This window comes from Pelophylax lessonae (assembly GCF_965119305.1).
Source record: "Pelophylax lessonae genome assembly, chromosome: 8".
Taxonomy (NCBI): Eukaryota; Metazoa; Chordata; class Amphibia; order Anura; family Ranidae; genus Pelophylax; species Pelophylax lessonae.
Genome location: NC_138775.1, coordinates 184,191,435 through 184,212,001, shown reverse-complemented (window position 1 = coordinate 184,212,001; position 20,567 = coordinate 184,191,435).

Genomic DNA, 20,567 nt, shown 5'->3' with positions numbered 1-20,567 from the left:
CGGATATCAGCCTTATGCCTCCCCGCCGTCCATGCGGAGCTTCATGAGGATGACAGCAATAAGAATGGCTGAGTGGGCTCCTAAATCGCAGCCTGTCTGAATGGAACAGTGACTTGGCTGGACGCGGATCGCCGGCCGCGGGCCGCCATTTAGTGATGCCTGTTTTAAGTCCTCATGCACACTGGTCATTTTTTACAGCTGCTGTTTTAGGTGTCAGACATTTTTTCTGCAGCCAGTAAACTCCCCAGCATGTTATCCTATGTATCCATGCACACATAGCAGTTTTTGGCAGGGGTGTTTTCTGGCTGTTAAAAAAACCCCAGAACTAGTGGGTTTTAGAAGGCGCTTTTCAGCTGTAAAAACGCTCTCATTCTGAGAAAAGCTAAAAAATGCAGAAAAACGCTGCTATTTTGCGTTCCTCAACGTTTTTGAGCCATAAGCTTTTGTGGGAGTAGAGTTTTGCTAAAAGAAAAAGCTAAACAAATCTACAACTGAAAAAAAGCTAAAAAACGCTGCTGCAAAAAAGGTGAAAAACTCCTTCTACAGCTACAGCTTTCTACTGACAATTTGATAAAGTTCAGTGTGCATGGGGCCTTATTGTTAATTTGCTGGTATGTAAAGCCAAAATTAAGTCTCAGATTTTTATTTTATGGGAGTCCCACTCATGTTAAGATTTGTGACTGATTTTTGCTTGAAGATACCTTAAACATGTTTGTCTCACAACGAAAAAGCTGCTAATTTCCCTACCACTGCAATGTCATGTTTTAGTATCACATTACTGATATTGTATTAAAATGTTCAGCTAAATGCTTGTTAGTAAAGTGGTTGTAAAGTAAACAATCACCTTGTAAAACAATTCATTCAGTTTTAAATATAAATGAAAGGCAAAAGAATTGTGTATAGTTATAAAAGAAAGACACAAAAAAAAAAATACAAAAAAAATTTATTTCTCTATTTCTTTTAAATAAGTGATCACATTCCTTCTGTTCTTACCTGCCTAACAGCTGGGGGAGGAGAAGCATCATTGCACTGGACTTCAAAGCAGAAGGGTGCTCAGGAGGGGAGGGGGGATGGGACTGGGGCAGAACGGGGGTGCCAGGACAATGCTGATCATTGGAGGAGAGCAGCCTATTTGTGTGAAAATAAAGGATGAAAATGTCATATGGGTACAGTATTGCATGACCCCGTAATTGTCATTTAAAATGTGACAGCGCTAAAATGTAAAAATGGGCCTGGGCAAGAAGGGGGTGAAAGTGCCCAGTATAGAAGTGGCTAAGATACAAATACACTTTAATTTCTTTGCAAGGTAAAGCCCCGTACACACACGCAGATCGTCGTCATACAAATGTTCGTCTTTTCTCCCCGGGATGTCGGTGTCTGTAGAAAAGTGCAAAGACAGCACAAGGACAGCACAAGAATTTTGTCCGCAGACTTCAGCTGACTGCAGAAGTGATGTCATGTAATGGTTAACTTTCCCTGTGTTTTTTATTTTCTGAGCATGCCCAGTCTTGCAAATCTGCGGTCTGTCGGCTGATTTCTGTACTGACAGGCGAACAATCGTCCGTTCTGGTGTCTGCAGACAAAAATTTTCATGTTTGCAAGAAAGACTGTTGTCCGCGGATTGTGTGCAGACAGCTGTCGGAGGCACCATACTAACACGCATACAATCGGCAGATCTTTCATCCGCCGACATTTGTATGACGACGATCTGCGTGTGTGTATGGGGCTTAACACTTGCCTTGTCTCTATCCACAGTATTTGCTGCCTAGTCAAATGCTTGCATACAAGTCCTGGCACTAAGCAGTTTCTACCAAACATAATCCTGAAGTCCTTATCTTGAATATGAGGATGGGAGGGTGGTTCAAGAAATGTAGGTTTGTAATTTTGAAGAGCTTTTGTGCACTCTGTTTTAATAGTGTGGTGGTGCTAAAAAGGAAGCTCACAAACTATACTATTAAATTGTTTTGACAATTAGTAACTGACCAATTAGTATGAGATTGAGGTCTAAACTTTTTTAACCACTTAAGCCCCGGAGGATTTGGCTGCTAAACGTCCAGGGGGTATTTTGCGATGCGGCACTGCGTGACTTTAACGGACAATTGCGCGGTCGTGCGAAGCTGTACCTAAACGAATTTGGCATCCTTTTTTCCCTACAAACAGAGCTTTCTTTTGGTGGTATTTGATCACCTGTGCGATTTTTTGATCATGCGCTATAAACAAAAAAATAGCGTAAATTTTGCAAAAATAGCAATATTTTTCACATTTTTTTATATGAAATTCCCCCCCAAAAAAAATGTAAAAATCAAAATTTTTTAACATTTTCGGCCAATTTGTTTTATGCTTTTACGCAAAAGTTATCGCGTTTACTAACAAAGGGAAAGATTTTTGTCATTTTTGTTGTTTTTTTTTTTAATGAGTAATGGCGGCGATCTGCAATTTTTTTTTGCGGTACTGCGACATTGCGGCGGACAGATCGGACCCTTGACTGACATTTTTGACACTTTTGGGGTTACCAGTGACATTTCTACAGTAATCAGTGCTATACATATGATATATATAAAAATACACTGGTAGTGAAGGGGTTAACTTTATTTGAGAGGGAGGGGCTGTGTGTGTCCCTAGGGGCGTGCTTTCTACTGTGATTGGCTGTGGCTTCAGCTGTATGCAGAGTGATCAACGGTTCTACATAGTAGAACCGTATGATCATCTCTCATACACAGGGGAGAATGACAGGCAGCTTGTTTACACAAGCCGCCTGACTTTCTCCCTCTCCCCCGCCGATCGCAGAGTGACCGGCGGACATTGGGTCCGCTGGTCACACGCGCGGGGGGGTCCGTGACCACGCGGGAGCGCGCCTCCGGGGGCGCGCGCTCGCTCCCTAGACCCTCACAAGCAAGCGAAGTAGACCTACGTCAGTTTGCCTGTGAGGGGCTGACCGCCGACGTAGATAGTCGTGCGGCGGTCGGTGTGTGGTTAAAGCTTTTAGATCTGTGTTGTCACACAGATACACACACACACATACATATAAGTTTAACTGGATGGACCTGTGTTTTTTTTCAACCTTATAAACTTTGTAAGGTCGAAAAACTTTGTAAGGGTCCTTTCACATGGAGCTGACTGTTTTTTGATCCGCTCCGGCACTTTTTTTTTTTTTTTACGGACACGGATGACACTTGTGTCATCCGGTCCGTATGTCCGTTTATCATCCCATCCTTTTGCGGATGATAAACGGAGATAATGCATGTCAATGGAATTGCGGATGTCAGCGGATGACACAGCTGACATCCATTTTTGCGTCCGTTCCGTTTTTTTAAACGGAAGAAAAATAGGGTTCTCTTCCGTTCCAAAAAATGGAACTGATAGGAAAGGACGCAAATCGGATGTCAGCGGATAGTCATCCGCTGACATCCGCAATCCCATTGACATGCATGGGATGAAAAACAAACATAAGAACCGCCCGTGTGAAAGGACCCTAAGGTTGACGAGAAGTCACTATGTTGTGGCTTCTTGTTTTACTGGTAAATATTGCTGCTTGATATAAAAGAAAAATCAGATGTTGCAGCCAAAACTACCTAAAAAGCTAGCAAGCTAACTGTAAAACTTGTGTAATTTCAGAAAATTGTACCATAACAGTAATTACATCCATTAATCTGACATCTCCCAAGCCAACTGCCTATTAAGTGATGCCAATAGACATGCCATAAAATAGTCTAACTAACATTTAAATGATATACATTGAGTCTCTAGACCTGAAAATTCTCTGTCAAAAACTACTAGAATCAGAGTCCTTTACAACTTTCCAATGCAATAAAGCTAAGTTAAAGAATTTGATGTCCACCAAGGATAATAAGACTCAAGCCCTACCGTCATTTTACAATAGGCCGGGTAGGAAGCAGTTAGAGACAATAGCCACAAATTGTGCAGTGGCTAAACAGTATACAAGCAGCTATGCAATGTGAGATGGAAAGACTAGGTAGGTTTTATCTTGAAATAAACATTGTAGTATTATTTAGTTCTTTACTTGTTTACCAGTCTCATCGAGGTGAGAATGAAGTCTTCAGCACTCTACAGCCTTATGGGATATGTACTTCATATATTCCAAGAAGCATTCATTTTCATCCACAGGGATTGAATTGGCACAGTGGATCATAGCAGGAAAACAATAAATCTGCTAGGTAATTGTGTATGTACACTGAGTATGACGCTGCATGACAGGTAAGGGAAGGGGAAAAAACTGGAAGGGGGGGGTTTGAGGACCCATGTTTGCGATCAGCTGCAGGAACCCCCAGCAGGGGTTGTCACAATTAGCTGTGAGTAGACAACCCTATTGAAAGCAAAGGGAGGTTACTGGCTCTCGCAGCTAATCGCGCCCACTTGCACTTAATCGTGTGTGAATGACTGCCTGCGTTCAGAGCCATTTATTGGCAAGTGATCACTGCTTGATGCAGGTGAATGTGATTAGCTGCAAAAGCCAGCAGCCTCTCATTTCTTTAAATGAGGCTGCCTACTCGCAGCTATTTGTGGGAACCCCGCATTGGGGTTCTCGCAGCGGATCACCCACATGGCGCATTATCAAGTGTGGATGCACCCTAAGTGTCTGTAAGATAATACACTTACATTTCTAGTGTAGCAAAACACATGCTTATTAGCCTATTCTGCCTGGTCACATTTATGTATTAATAAAAGAAAAATGTCAGCGCCTAACAATCAACAGAAAAGCCGCTTGCAAACAGTGTGAATATACAAACACCTGTAAATACAAATAATAAAGGTTGCATCGCTAGGTAAGTGATAAAATATGATGTAATATATGTAAAATACAGTCCATCAATAACTAAAAAAGTCCAAAGACAGCAAAACCATATGGATAGAAATATTCTGTGTCCATGTAATTCAAATCGACACCATTAAAGATCCTCCACCAAAGTAAAAAGTGAAAACTCACCAGACCCATATGCTGTCATGTCAAGACAGCTACTGCATGTTTAATGAAACCAAATAGAGGTCAGACGGGGAATGATCTTCTTATCCCTCCAAAGGATAGAGTTTCCTCAGATGTTGAATCCGAAAAACCGGTATATTGAATTACCAAGCAAAAAAGAGAGAGGAAATTTCCTCATAGTGTAGTATTTATTAAAAAATAGAGCTAAAACAATATACGATATAAAACAAATAAATATCCATACAGTGCAATGGCATATAAACCACTTACATAGAAAGCCACCAGACTTGGATTAAGAATGATGGCTTATGGACCTCTGGCATATAACCCTGCTCATTCTATTGATTGAGGTAAAACCTCAATCAATAGAAAAAAGTAGCCAAAGTGTTGACAATTGTAAACTTAGCTACCGACCAGTTGTTGCAACCGAATATTGGTCCTAAAAAGGATTTTTGGGTGTACAGATGGGTTCATACAGGCTGGGCACATAATAGATTGAGCCCCAGCACTGCAAATTTTAAGAACTCAAGCATAGTTTTTTTTATAATGTATAATGTAGTGTTCGTTAAAACAGTTGTAGATACTGATTTAAAATTCCTTGTTTGGACACCTTATGTTGTGGTGTGACAATGCTTTCCTTCTGTCTCCCCACAATTTCCTGCCTATAACTTAAGCTGGCCATACATGGGGAACTGAACTGATTTCCCCATTCACACATTTGAGGTAGACGGGGGAATCCTCCCCGCTGCGCTATTGTATTCTGACAGCGAGGAGACACCCCCACTGTCAGAATACCCAGATCAGCACTGCAGCCATAGGCTTCAGTGGCTGATTGAGTGGATTTTATCTGACAGGGAGTTTGACCAAAAGTTGATTCAACTGCAGTGGCCACACATATATTGAAATTTGGTCAGCTCATGCTCAACCGGCTAAATTTCCATCTATCTATGGTCACCTTAACCCTGTCGCATGCTCTCCTAATCTAAAGTATAAGCTATTGATGCTTATGCACATGGTCCAGGCATGATCTACTACTATTAATTTAAAGCAGGTTATACACTAGTAGAATTTAGTTTGACATTTTTCATTGTAAAAATTTTGTAAGAATGTTCATTCATGGGCGTGGCCTGGAGCGTGATGGGATAGGTAGCATGTGGTGAGAGCTCCGTCTACCCGGTCTCTGGTGCATCTATCCTGCTGCAATATCTTTGACTATACTTACCTGAACTTGCTCCCAAGACTCTGCTGATCCTCCAGGCACCATGTCACCGCCGAAGCGAACCACGGATGCCTAAATTCACAGCTCCCTAAATTTCGCTGACATGAACCGGCTTCACAGGCCGAAGATGGCGCCGTCTCCTCCTCCACGTTGGAACAGGCAACGGCGGATACCGCCAAGGTGCTGGATGCCATTTCGTTATGCCAAAGCACCCTCACTTCAAAAATTGAAGAGGTTAAGATAGACATTTCATTGATTCGGCAGGATATGTCTAAACTGCGGGATCGGGTCACTGAGGCCGAGACCCATATCAGCGCGACGAAGGACATCTTGCATCCCCTGCAGCACTCCGCGGAGGAGCTTACACGTCAGATACAGCAGCTTCACTCCAAGCAAGATGATATGGAGAATCGTCTACGGCACTGTAATCTCCGCTTCATTGGCCTACCTGAGCGGGCTGAGGGTGCCGACCCAGCCAGCTTCTTGGAGGATCTGCTCATTAAAACCTACAGTCATGAGTCCTTCTCTGTGATGTTTGCAGTGGAGAGGGCCCATCGTATCCCGGCCCCGGCCTCCCCCCTCCGGAGCCCCGGCCCGCGCGTTTATAGCCAAATTCCTCAATTTCAGAGACAGGGATAAGATTCTTTGCCTCTCAAGGGAAAAGGGGAACATCCCTTATCAAAATGCTCATGTTGCAGTTTTCCTGGATTTTTCCAATGAAGTCCAGCGTTTGCTTGCCCGCTTCCAGGAAGTTAAATGTTGCATGAGAGCCTTACACCTGAAGTATGCCATGTTGTATCCGGCCCGTCTTAGGGTGGAGGTAAATGACCGCGTCCAGTTTTTCGAGGACCCTGCCCTGGCCATGGACTGGCTGGACCAGCGCAACATTGCCCCTGCCTGAGGATTCCCTCCCTGTTGGGGATCCAGACCCCTGCCTCTTCCTAGATCTCCTACTGGGCAGAGGAGGTCATGATTTGCTATGACTATATGATCAGTCTGTCCATTTTCCCCTCTCCCCCTGTTCGCCTGTTTATTAGGTGCTTTATTATTGTGATGCCCGGAGGCATCTTTACCTCTTTTGTTTGTTCTCCCTATTTTTGAGACTGCTTCTTTTTGCATGATTTCACTGACTATGGGTAGTCCACTTAGCTCTTCTAGTACCACTGTGTGATCCTGTTCCCCTGGAATAGGATCTGCTCTCTCAGTCCGGGGGCGCTCCTTATCCTTCCCGTGATACCGTTTTGCCCGTCTGCTGATGGATTTTGCCCTTGTGGATACTTGGAGACACCTCTACCCTACTCACAAGGCATACTCATGTTTCTCTCCGTAGGACTATAGTGCCCCCCACCCCGACCTGGAGGTTAAACCCCTTCTGGCTGACTATTTTGACAGATCTTGCTAAGCTGGCGGGTGAATGGCAATTCTACTTTAGTTACAATGCGGGCACGGCACCCCCCCTGCTTGTCTGGGACATGTTCAAAAAACACTGCTGGTGCTTACTGAGTTAGCATATCAATAGGCACAAACGCACGTCCGAGACGTCTTACGCTCAGGCGCTGACCCGGATCCACGAGCTGGAAGATAGATATGCGGAGGCATCTTCCCCTGCTAGCTTGGCTGATCTTAAATTGCAATCCCGAGTGACTGAGCAGCTGTGCTTTGAAAAGGCCAAACCTCGTATGTTCTTTGCTAAACAGCGGCTGTTCTAGCATGGAGAACGACCAGGTAGGTTATTGGCTTTTCTAGCTTATCTAGACTCTAGGCCCCCTTTCGTGATCTCATTACACTCCCCTTCTGGGAGCCTTGTGATGGAACCGGCTGCAGTAGCGGCTGAGTTCATCACTTTTTTCAAAGAGGTCTATGAGAATGGGACGGAGTACTCTGCTAAGGAACTCTCCACGTTTCTTGACCAGTTTCCCTTCCCTACCCTGACTGACGCACAACTTAGAACTTTAGAGGCCCCTATCACGGAGGAGGATATTGTGACTGCGCTGTCCCTCTTTGCACGCTCTAAGGCTCCCGGATCGGATGGTCTACCGATTGAATTCTATTAAACGTTTCCTGATGCGTTGGTCCCTAGGCTTCTTGAACTTTACCAGGCGGCATTTGAGGCCAACACCCTCCTGTGATTCTATGAAAGAGGCGCTTATTGTGCTGCTTCCTAAGCCAGGTAAGGACCCTCATCAGCCGGGTTCGTACAGACCGATATCTTTATTGCAGACGGATGTTAAAATCCTAGCCAAAACTTTGGCCCTGCGTTTGAACAAGGTGATTCTTTTGCTTGTGCATGCAGACCAGACTGGGTTTATGCCCGCAAAGAATACTGCTTTCAACACCAGGCATTTGCATATGAACATCCGGGCTTCTCATTCACAGATTGGCACCAGGGTGGTGGTATCATTGGATGCGGCCAAGGCATTTGACTCGGTGGAATGGCCCTATCTGTGGCAGTGCCCAAGCTGCTTTGGCTTTGGCCCCAACTTTATTAAGTGGCTTTCCATATTATATACCTCCCCGAGGGCGCAAATGGTAGCAAATGGGTGGACCTCTGCCGCCTTCCCCCTTTCTAGGGGGACGCGCCAGGGGTGTCCCATTTTTCCCCTGTTGTATACCTTGGCGGTTGAACCACTTGCTATGGCTTTGAGGGATAACTCTGGTGTCACTGGACTGTGTTCTGGTTCCCTGGAGGAGAAGGTTGGCTTATACGCCGATGATATGATTCTGTACCTCGCTGATTCTGGACCTTCCCTTGCTAATGCCCTTCGCCTTATCGAGAGCTTTGGGACCTTCTCTGGTTTGAAGATCAATTGGGACAAGTCCCAGATCCTTCCTATCGATCTTTTCCCTCCTCCGGTGGAACAGGCTTCCATGCCTTTACAGAGGGTTAGCTCAATCAAGTACTTAGGGATCCAGGTATCTCGGGATTTGTTGGAGTTCATCCCTCTGAATGTCGAACCCCTGATTTCTTTGACCAAGAGCAGGTTACAGGTTTGGTCTAAGCTGCCATTGGGAGTTATGGGCCGCATCGGCTTGGTAAAAATGGTCTTGCTACCTAAGATTTATATGTCCTCTGGCATTAGCCGGTTTACATTCAGTTGAAGTATTTCAGGGTCCTAGAGTCTATCCTGAAATCTTTCATCTGGGGCTCCTCCAGGCACAAGTTGTCTTGGAGGGCTCTGAAATGTCCCACCACCCTAGGAGGTCTGGCGGTCCCTGATCTTAGTTTATACTACATTGCAGCACACTTGTCTCATTTCTTTTACTTTGATAAGGTTGACAGGCAACGCTATGAGTCTCTTGTCTGTGCGGAGTCTCCCGGCCAATTCCCCCATCCATTTTGTGACATCTTGAGAGGCCTTAGGGGCACAGCTGGTGGCTCTAGTAGACTTACTTTTGCATTTCATAATAAGAGGATCTGGGACTTGGCGGTTGTAAAACTAGGCTGCTCTCTTTTTCATGACGATACGCCCTTGTGGTTTAACCACTTTACGTCTGCTTACGTTGACCCTACCATGGCAGTGTGGCACGATCCCGTCTGACGACGTAGACCTACGTTGGGCGCGATCGCGGCTCCCAGAGCGCGCACCCGCGCGCCGCGGGTCCCGATTCCGATCGGATTCGGTAGGGAACCGTTCAGTCACCAGATACTGACCAATGATTTTTGGTCAGTGTCTGGCGATCAGTCCCAACCAATGGCAATCTGTCCCCTGTCTGTGTAATGTAAACACAGGCCGGGGAAGTGATGTCACAGTCCCTCCTGGAGTCCTTTTGGTTCCAGGAGAAGACAGAGAGACATCAAAAACATGAGTTCCACCAAGCAGCACACTGACACACCTCACATAGGCACATTTAACCCCTTGATCACCTCTGATCACCCCCTGATCACCCCCAAACCCCTCACAGTGAACACTATATACAGTGGTATACAGATATTTTACTGATCACTGTATAAGTGTCACTTGTGAGCCTAGTTTGCGCCTGCGTTAGGCCCAAATAGGGCTAGGGCACCCGCCACCTATCCCCTAATAAAGTTTTAACCCCTTGATCACCCTCAGTTAACCCCTTTACTCCCTATTACTCTGTGCACTAAATACAGTATATAGGTAAATACTGATCACTGTATTTAGTGTCACTAGTGACCCTAATTTGCTCTTGCGCTAAGCCCAGATAGGGTTAGGGAACCCGCCACCTTCCCCTAATAAACTTTTAACCCCTTGATCTCCCCCAGTTAACCCCTTCACCCCCTATAACACAGTGCGCTAATATATACAGTAAATCAGATAACTACTGATCACTGTATTTAGTGTCACTTGTGACCCTAATTTGTGCTTGCGCTAAGCCCAAATAGGTTTAGGCCACCCGCCATCTATCCCCTATAAAGGTTTAACCCCTTGATCTCCCCCAGTTAACCCCTTCACTGCCCTGTCACAGTGTTCACTATATACAGTGATTACCGATCACTGTATTAGCGTCACGGGTGACACAACTAGTTAGCTAGATAGCGTCAGGGTCCCACTACACCACCGTTACTTAGCGTCAGTTAGAGTCAAGTACACTAACACACATACACACACACACACCTCCATTACTAGTATAGTGTTTGAACAGATCAATATCTGATCTGATCAGAACTATACTAGCGTCCCCATAATTTAGTGTTCTAAAAACGCAGTGTTTGCACAATCAGCACTGATTCCTACTAGCACCTGCGTTTAGCCCCCTTGCCCAGACCACCTTACCCAGGCAAGTGTAGTAATCAATAGATTACTGATACTTCCAAAAAACACAAATCACACAAAACCACTGCGTTAGCAGAGTCAGGCCTGATCTCTGCTAGCACTAGCAGTTTTTCTTTGTAGCGACTAAATAGTCCTTGACAACCAGGTGCTTTTATTACCTAGTAGTCGCACTACTGTACCGGTAAATTTAGTTACTAAAATGACAAAATGTTGGTACAGTGGTGAAGAGGTCTACAGTATAATGGCCATGTCAGGTGAGAGCGATGGGGAAGCCTCACTGGCACAATCAGGGTCAATATACAAACCAGATGACAGCAGCGGCTCCCTGACAGATAGCTCCGACATAGGGGTCCCTGCTAAGGTCAGGCGTACCCGACCCCATTCTGGAGTTGCTGACTTGCAAGAACCGGGAGTTTCTCGTATGCAGCAGAGTGCCAGTACTAGTGCCGCTCACACTTCTCGTGATCTGGCAAGCACGAGCAGCCTAGTACATCCTGGACCTTCAACCAGCACTGCAGTATCACCTGGTGACGTGGCGAGTCACCTAAGTGCAGTTGAAGCTGGTTCGGTGGCTAGCACGAGTAGTGGCCCGCAGCCACCGCGTATCCGAAGACAGGCCCGTAGAGCCCATAGTGTCCTCCCTGAAGCGCTGGCATATCCTAATTGGCAGCCCACAGATTCCACAGCGCCAGTACTTCCCCCATTCACCGCCAAACCCGGAATCCAAGTGGAAACAGCTGGTTTTAATCCCATAAACTTTTTTGAGCTGTTTTTCACTGAAGATCTTTTCAGATCTATTGTGGACCAATCAAATTTGTACGCTCAACAATTCATCGCCGCCAACCCAAATTCACCCCTTGCCAGACCATTCGCCTGGAATCCTATTACGATTCAGGAGTTTAAAACCTTTCTGGGCCTTTCCTTCAACACGGGCATTACAAAATAGAATGAATTGCGGTTATATTGGTCCACTGACCCAATTCATCAAATGTACGTGTTCTCTGCTGCTATGTCCAGCATTCGATACGAACAAATATTTTGGTTCATGCATTTCAACGACAATGAACTCTGTCGTCCTTGGGGAGACCCTGCATATGATCGGCTCCACAAAATTCGGCCCCTCTTAGACCACTTCAATCAACGGTTCGCAGCCTTGTTTACCCCCCAACAAGATGTCTGCGTTGACGAGTCCCTGATTAAGTTTACTGGTCGCCTTACTATCAAACAGTACCTCCCCAGCAAGCGTGCCAGATACGGGGTAAAGTTGTATAAGCTGTGTGACAGGGCCACAGGCTATACAGTTAATTTCCGTGTCTATGAGGGAAAAGATAGCACTGTGGAGCCCCCAGACTGCCCAGGGTACATAGGGAGCAGCGGCAAGATAGTTTGGGACTTGGTGTCACCCTTATTCGGAAAGGGGTACCACTTGTACGTGGACAACTTCTATACAAGCGTGCCACTTTTTAGACACCTCTTTCAATTTCAAATTGGCGCTTGTGGCACCGTGCGATCTAATCGCCGGGGCTTCCCCCAACGGCTAGTAAATGCGCCACTGAGCTCGGGGGAGAGAGCCTGCTTGAGGTGCTAGGAATTGCTTGCAGTGAAGTGGAGGGACAAACGGAACGTTTTCGTTCTGTCCTCCATTCACCCAGACACGGCAGTCAAAAATTATTAGGGTCACCGGTGTTGTTGTTGAGAAGCCCCTCTGTGTCCACGACTATAACTGTAAAATGGGAGGGGTGGACTTCAACGACCAGATGATGGGACCGTACTTAATTGCCCGTAAGGCCAGACGCTGGTACAAAAAAGTGTCTGTATACCTATTTCAATTGGCTGTTTACAACGCTTTTGTCTTATACAAAGCGTCTGCCGTAACATTATCCTTCTTTCAATTCCAAGAAGAGATAATCAGAGCCCTTCTGTATCTAGCTGGTGCTCCTGCCCCAATTCCCCAACCAGATGCAGTGAGCCGGCTGCATGAGAGGCATTTTCCGAAATTCCTCCCGAGTAGCCCTACCCAACGATACCCCCAAAAAAGATGCCGTGTCTGCAGCAAGCGCGGATTTAGGCGTGACATCCGGAATTATTGTCCCGACTGTCCTGACCGACCTGGTCTTTGCCACGGTGTTTCCGTCGCTACCACACACTAGTGGATTATTAGCGTAGGGTACAGCACAGCACAGTTTAGGGCACATTTACACAGGGTCTCAAAAGATGTTCGATGGCTATCGTCATTTTGAGAGACCCGAACCTGGAACCTGGAACTCGACTTTGAAGAAGAAAAAAAAAAAATACATAAAAGCCAAAAATAGTTGTCGTCTCAGTCATTTTTTATGTTCTTCTACACTTCCTATGTACTTTTAATGTACTTTGTTTGTTTTTCATTCTTTTGTGACCTGTTTCTCTTGCAGGTACTCGTCGGCTGCCACGGCATTGATTTTATATATTCTGACACAAATAGTGTTTGCGCTCAGCATATATGGATACCTTTGCTGGCAGCAGCTGTGGTGATTTTCTGATTTCAGCACTGCAGGTAAAATCCTATTTTGGTATACGTGGATAGTGTCGTGTATACCCATCATTAAATTCAGTGGGTGGTTGTTTGGGTGGTTAATGATGAGTAATACTACACATTATTCCTGTGCTGATTTCGGATAGGTTCTCTTTTTTTTCGTTCAGCCCACAGGCTGCATGAAAAAAAAAAAAAAACCTATATGCCAAACAAGGACCAGCAATGTACTGGTATGTTGCTGGACTTTGAGTGGTTATACCAGGATGATGCCTGCAGATTTAGGCATCATCTTGGCATCGTTTTTTACAGCCAGCGGTCGGCTTACATGTAAAAGCAATCCTAGCAGATAATTGGCCGCTAGACTGCTTTTACATACAGTGGGAGGGAACTCCCCCCCCCACGCCGCCTTCCGCAGCCTTCCGTGGTTTTTCTCAGGCTCTCCTGTCCCACCGGTTAACCCAAGAGTGCAGTCGGTGGTTCAATTATCTAACCATAGAGCTGATTGGAGATGAGAATGGCTCCAATCATCTCTATGGCCTAAGATATCGGAAGCTACGAGCAATTCATGACTTTTGTTTTGCCAGAAATAAACAGCGCCATTGGGAAATTGGGAAAGTATTTTATCACACCAATTTTGGTGTGGTCAGATGCGTTAAGGTCAGAGGAAAGATCTAGAGTCTAAAAGACCCCAATTTTTTTTTAAAAGAGTACCTGTCACTACAGATTGCTATCATAGGGGAAATTTAAATTCACTGTGATAACAATAAAAATGATAAAAAAAATGAAAGAAAAGGTGTCAAAATAACATAGAAAAGCAAATAAAAAAAATCAAGCCCCCCTGTGCTTGCGCGCAAATGCGCACACAAGCGTTGGTCCAGTGTCATATGTAAACTGCAATTGCACCATGCATGTGAGGTATCGCCGCGAACGCCTGGTCGAGGGCAGTAATTCTTGCAGTAGACCTCCTCTGTAAGTGCAAAGTGGTAACCTGTAAAGACTTTTAAAGGCTTTTAAAACCGTACATAGTTTGTTGCCGCGGCACGGGCGTGCGCAATTTTTAAAGTATGTCATGTTAGGTGTCTATGTACTCGGCATAAGATCATCTTTTAAATTTCACCAAACAATTTGGAATTATATAGTGTATTTCTGCATTAAATATAAAAAAAAGGGTTTTTTTACGCAAAAATTGCGTTTGGAAAATGTGTGCGCAAATACTGTGTGACAAAAAAAATTGCAACATCCACCATTTTGTTCTGTAGGGCCTCTGCTTTAAAAAAAAATATATAATGTTTGGGGGTTCAAAGTAATTTTCTTGTAAAAAAAAAATATTTTTTTCATGTAAACAAAAAGTCACAGAAAAGGCTTGGTTTTCAAGTGGTTAGAAGAGTGGGTGATGTGTTGCTAAAATTGAGCATAAAATGCCAGGACTGTTCAAACACCCGAGAGGCCTATTGAGTCCATGGAGTATTTTACATTTTGCCCTAAGTTTCAGGAAATTGACAATTTGTTTTTTTTTTTGTTTTTTTTTACACAAAGTTGTCAGTAAATGATATAATGCTCACACATGCCATAGGTATATGTGAAATGACACCCCAAAATACATTCTGCTGCTTCTCCTGAGTACAGGGATACCCCATGTGTGAGACTTTTTGGCAGTCTAGCCGCGTACAGGACCCGGAAAACCAATCCGCACCTTCTGGCTTTCTAAGGGCGTAAATTGTTGATCTCACTCCTTACTACCTATCACACTTTTGAAGGCCATGAAATGCCAAGATAGCACAAAACCCCCCCAAATGACCCAATTTTGCAAAGTAGACACTCCAAGCTATTAGCCGAGAGGCATGATGAGTCCATGGAATAGTTTATATTTTGCCACAAGTTTCGGGAAAATTATTATTATTATTTTTTGTTTGTTTTTTTTACACAAAGTTGTCAGTAAATGATATAATGCTCACACATGCCATGGGCATATGTGAAATGACACCCCAAAATACATTCTGCTGCTTCTCCTGAGTACAGGGATACCCCATGTGTGAGACTTTTTGGCAGTCTAGCCGCGTACTGGACCTGGAATACCACTCCCCACCTTCAGGCTTTCTAAGGGCGTAAATTGTTGATCTCACTCCTTACTACCTATCACACTTTTGAAGGCCATGACATGCCAAGATAGCACAAAACCCCTCCAAATGACCCCATTTTGCAAAGTAGACACTCCAAGCTATTAGCTGAGAGGCATGATGAGTCCATGGAATAGTTTATATTTTGCCACAAGTTTCGGGAAAATTATTATTTTTTTTTGTTTGTTTTTTTACACAAAGTTGTCAGTAAATGATATAATACTCACACATGCCATGGGTATATGTGAAATGACACCCCAAAATACATTCTGCCGCTTCTCCTGAGTATGGAGATACCCCATGTGTGAGACTTTTTGGGAGCCTAGCTGTGTACGGGACCCCGATAATCAATCCCCATCTTTAGGTTTTCTAATGGCGTAAATTGTTGATCTCACTCCTTACTACCTATCACACTTTTGAAGGCCATGAAATGCCAAGATGGCACAAAACCCCCCCCAAATGACCCCATTTTGCAAAGTAGACACTCTAATCTATTTCATGTCATGTGTGAGAAATTTATCTTTTAGTGACAACTTTGTGTTAAAAAAAATAAAAATAAATAAATTGTAAATTTCCCAAAACTTGTGGCAAAATATAAAATATTCCATGGACTCACCATGCCTCTCAGCAAACAGCTTGGGGTGTTTACTTTCCAAAATGGGGTCATTTGGGGGGGTTTTGTGGTATCTTGACATTTCAGGGCCTCCTAAACCGTTATAGGTAGTGAGAAAAATGCAATGAAAAATGTACGCCCTTTGAAATTCTGATGGTGGTGATTGGTTTTCGAGGTCCTGTACACAGCTAGGCTCCCAAAAAGTCTCACATATGTGGTATCCCTGTACTCAGGAGAAGCAGCAGAATATATTTTGGGGTGTAATTACACATATACCCATGGCATGTGTGAGCAATATATCATTTCAATGACAACTTTGTGTAAAAAAAAATAAACATTTTTTTTTTAGTTATTTTTCAAACACCTGTGACAAAAAAATGAAATATTCAATGAGCTCAACATGCCTCTCAGAACATTCCTTAGGATGTCTACTTTCCAAAAAGTGGTAATTTGGGGGGATCTTGTACTGCCCTGCTATTTTAGCACTTCATGAAATGAGCTAGGCAGTCAGAAATTAAAGCTGTGTAAATTTCAGTATTTACACCATAGTTTGTAGACGCTATAACTTTTGCGCAAACCAATAAAAATATGCTCATTGAATTTTTTTTTGTCAAAGACGTGTAGCTAAATATATTTTGGCCAAAAAAAAATGACATACATTGAGTATATTGGATATTTTTTAAAAGACAAAGTTGAAAATGTAATTTTTTTGCAAAATTTTCGCTCTTTTTTTATTAATATCGCAAAAAATAAAAAGCGCAGAGGTGATCAAATACCACCACAAGAAAGCTCTGTTTGTGGGAAAAAAGGACGTAAATTTCGTTTGGGTACCACATTGCATGACCGCACCATTGTCAGTTAAAGTCGCACAGTGCCGAAGCACAAAAAGTGGCCCAGAAGTAAGACAGCAAAATGCTCTAGTGGTAAAGTGGTTAATAGACACCTACTGGAACTAATGCTGGTTCCTGATCTGCGGATCTGCATACAGCATGGCATCTATCAGCTATCCCATTTTCTTCATAACGGACGCCTTAAACAGTTTTGATCAATTGAGTTTCGTTTACCGAACTCCATGTTCTTCCGGTTCCTTCAATTGCGTCATGCCCTACACACTCAGTTTGATGGCACTTACCCCCAATTACAACCTTTAGATGTCCTGCTGGTCATGAAGGGGGATGAGCCGAAGAAACTGATCTCTATGTTTTATGATATGCTTCTCACTCCATCAGCGACACAGCTGGCTTATTCTCTTTAGCCTACTTGGGAGGAGTGTGCTGGGGAGATGGATGACGAGGATTGGAGTGAGGTGTTAGAAGTTTTTAAATTGGTGTCTCCTAAGATGTCTGACTAACACAGGCTAACACAAACCTATATTTTGCATATCACTTACCTTACCCTTGTCAGAATGGCAAAGTTTGACCCATCCTGCAGCCTGGACTGTCCTAAATGCTTCCTATCCTCTGGCACCTTTGAGCACCTGATTTGGCATTGCCCCTGTGTCAACTGTTTCTGGGAACAGGTGGTGCGGTTTCCGCATGACCAGATGGGTTCTCCGGTCTCACTGAACCCTCGGCAATGTCTCTTGGGACTATTTCCAGATTTGGAAGTAGACAAGAACTCACTGAAATTTATACATGAAACGTTATTTAGTGCCCGGAAGATGTTGGCTCGGAGCTGAATGCAATCCTCCCCCCCCCACTCTGGCTGCATGGATTGCTGAGGTGAATGCTACTCTTCCATACAAGAAGCTAATTTACGTTAGTAGGGGATGTCCTGCTAAATATAATAAGATTTGGGACAGGTGGCTACAGTCATCACAGACTTACTCTACTTGATGATTCTCTATACCTGTTACGTGCCATGTGAGAGACCTTACTGACTAGATTATACCAGCCAGACAGGGTACTGTGTTTTTCTTTGTTTTGTGTATTTTGTGAGGTTGGATTGGGACCATTTGGACCAATGCTTGGTGGGGGGGGGGCGGTTTATTTCTTTTTATTTCTTTTCAAGATGTTTTAAATTGCTTTTTTGTTACTGTATGGCTGTTTATACTTTATCTCATGCTTACCTCTTGATACTTGCTGTACTTCTGAACAGTTCAATAAACTTTGTTTTTGATTAAAAAAAAGAGTGTTCATTCATTTTTCTAATCATTAGTTGACTTGCTAAATCAATCACTAATGCCTGCAGACTTGTTTCACGCAACCTAACTTCCTATAATTTTATATCAACTATTAGTTGAAATCCAAACCCAATATCTCATACATATACATACACATATATATATATATATATATATATATATATATACACACACACACATCTATTTACAGTTGCTAATGGAGATTATACATAAACTTCTCATAAGGCAACAGTTGGGTAAAATCAGCATTTATTTTGGATCCCAGTGAGAAGAAAAAAGGTAGCAAGATGGAAATTTTTTTCTCAAATGTAGGAATTTCAAACAGTGTATGTGCATTTTATTTGGTAAAGTCTATTCTTTCCAAAATCTAATGTTAAATGCTAATAAAATCTTGAACTATTTTCAAATGACATTAAAATGTACTGATAAATTTAGTAAAAATTGTAATTTGAAGTTCTACTAGTGCATACCCAGCTTTAAAAAACAAGGCATGTGAAAAAAACGATTGCAGCCAGTAGCAATTAAACATCTGTAAAAACAATTGTAGGAGTTAGGAACTACTCCCAGTGAAAAAGCTGTAAAAAGCCCGTTATTACTATATTGTATGTGGACAGAGGCAAGCTAACAAAGGATGGAAAAAGATACCCCCACCCCAGATACACAGCACTTTGATAACTACATTACATTCATGGCTTATCCAAAATGCCCCTTAATGGCCCTAATAAGCCAGCTGACTTAAGTTCAAAGATCAAACAGTGCATTATGGTTACAAAAGATTTAGGTTGACCAATTCAACCAGTTTGCAAACTTAAAATCAAATCAGAGAACTAAAATGCAACACAGATCAACATAGATCATTTTTAAATACACAGTTTTAGCAAGCTAAATTTTATTAAGTTGGAATTTACATCTACTTCAATGCAGTTCCGGCCTTGGAAACTTTTTTTCAATAAAAATACCCCAGGGACAGTCAGGGCTAGTACATTTCATAATGGATAGCCTCTGAACTGTCCCGGGTCGTACTTACCTTTTAGAAGAAATACTTACCTGGAAAATTTCTTGTCCAGCGCTGCCATCTCAGGTGTGGGCAGCTGAAGCCAGGGCGTCCTCTTCGGTGTCCTCTTCCGTGTCCTCTTCCTCCCAGAATGCCCTGCAACCGCCCTCATGCCCAGAAGCTGTTTAGCAGGGAATGACGCGCCTGCACCGGAACTGACGAGAAGCCGCAGAGGGAGGAAGTAGAAGGAAAGTGAGTATACTTTCTTCAAAAACAAGGTAAGCAAAGGAAAGAAAAATCGGGACTAACCATTTCTTTTGCAGATGAATGTCAGCAAGCGGATGGCCCAAAGTCGTTTTTGAGGCAGGAACTCCGCTTTAAAGAAATAATAATAGTATATTTAATGATGTTCTTAATATATTATGTTTGTATTTATTCAAAGCAGGTCATCTATCTTTAGAAAGGGATAACATCAGAATTTAGCAAGTGAGCAGCAACAATCACACCAACATTTTCTCAATATAGCATCTTTATACCTTTGTCAAAGCCGGGGTCACAAAACTGGAACCTAAGCAGTCCAGTCTCACTTTCTATAACGGACAACAAACTCAGGATCTTTAGGGCATTCTCAGGTAGCTTGAAAACATATCTCCTCCAGCAGGCTGTGGCTCAGCCAAGATATTCTATTGATCAAATATTTTCCAAAGAGTTTCAGATTTAGCAGAGAAAACTGCCTCCATAGCACTTTTCAGGGCAGAGAGGGGGAGGGTATAACTACTAAAATAGTAAGAGCTTCAAAGTAAAACTTCTATTATTTACTGCCAAAGACCGATTAGTATTTTTTAGTACAGAGCAATTTCAATTTTTTGTTTTTTTCATGTTTAATTAGTTACATTTGCTAAATTTGTTGATGTAATTTTTACAATTCATAAAATAATATTCATATAGGTAAAGGTAAAAAATCATGCAGTTCAATATTGTGATCAATTTTAAAGGTGAATGAGTTACAATGAATCCAGTTTTGTTGGATAGTGCAGTTTCTATGGCAATCAGTGACAGAAATTCAATCAATCCCTAGGGTCCTATTTCAGGATCCATTATCTATGGAATGGAAAACTGCCTAAGCATAAAGAACTCAGGGTTCAGGAAAGAGTTTCCAAAAATACTGATACTTTAAGTTCTTAAATGTGGCTTGCTATTATATATTACCATTTTATTGAGTCATACCGAGTCAAAAATATTTAAACTAATAGAAAAATCTTATATATATGTATGTATATATATATAT